Here is a 624-nt window from a genome sequence, read left to right as displayed (position 1 = left end):
GCTACACAAAACCTTGTCCCAAAAAAACAAAACAAAGAAACAAAATTCATTCAGATTAAAATAATAGATGAATTACTATTTTTTTTTCCATAGTTGTGTCTGTTAGATAGCAAGGATATTTGTTGTGATAAAATAGATGTTTCAGTTTAACTTCATTTCTCAAGGAGGAAGAACATGGCTTCTGTAAATTGTGTTTAAGTAATATTTAATATATTAAACACAAAAGAAGAACATTATTGAACAACAGAAGATTAATTTCCACAGTTGGTAGTGGATCTTGAACATTTAAAAATTATTTGAAATGTTGCAAGTTTCTGTTCATCAAAAATGTATGCTATCCAAGAGAACTCTTTAAATTGTGATGATGCTGAAGTATATAGCTCTCCATACTTGGTGGCTTCTGGGTGTGGGGGATGGCATCTGGGGCACAGGCTCAGTTTTCTTTAAAGGGCTGGCCACTGGGAGTTTGACCAGGCTATGGACAACACAAATTGGTCTTGTTTTCTTCTCCTCCTCCTCCTTCTTCTGTTTCTTCTTCTTCTTCTTCTTCTTCTTCTTCTTCTTCTTCTTCTTCTTCTTCTGTTTCTTCTTCTTCTGTTTCTTCTTCTTCTGTTTCTTCTTCTT

Source organism: Mus caroli, chromosome X (assembly GCF_900094665.2).
Source record: "Mus caroli chromosome X, CAROLI_EIJ_v1.1, whole genome shotgun sequence".
Lineage (NCBI taxonomy): Eukaryota > Metazoa > Chordata > Mammalia > Rodentia > Muridae > Mus > Mus caroli.
The sequence above is the reverse complement of the archived record's forward strand: the minus strand, read 5'-3'. Positions refer to the sequence as shown.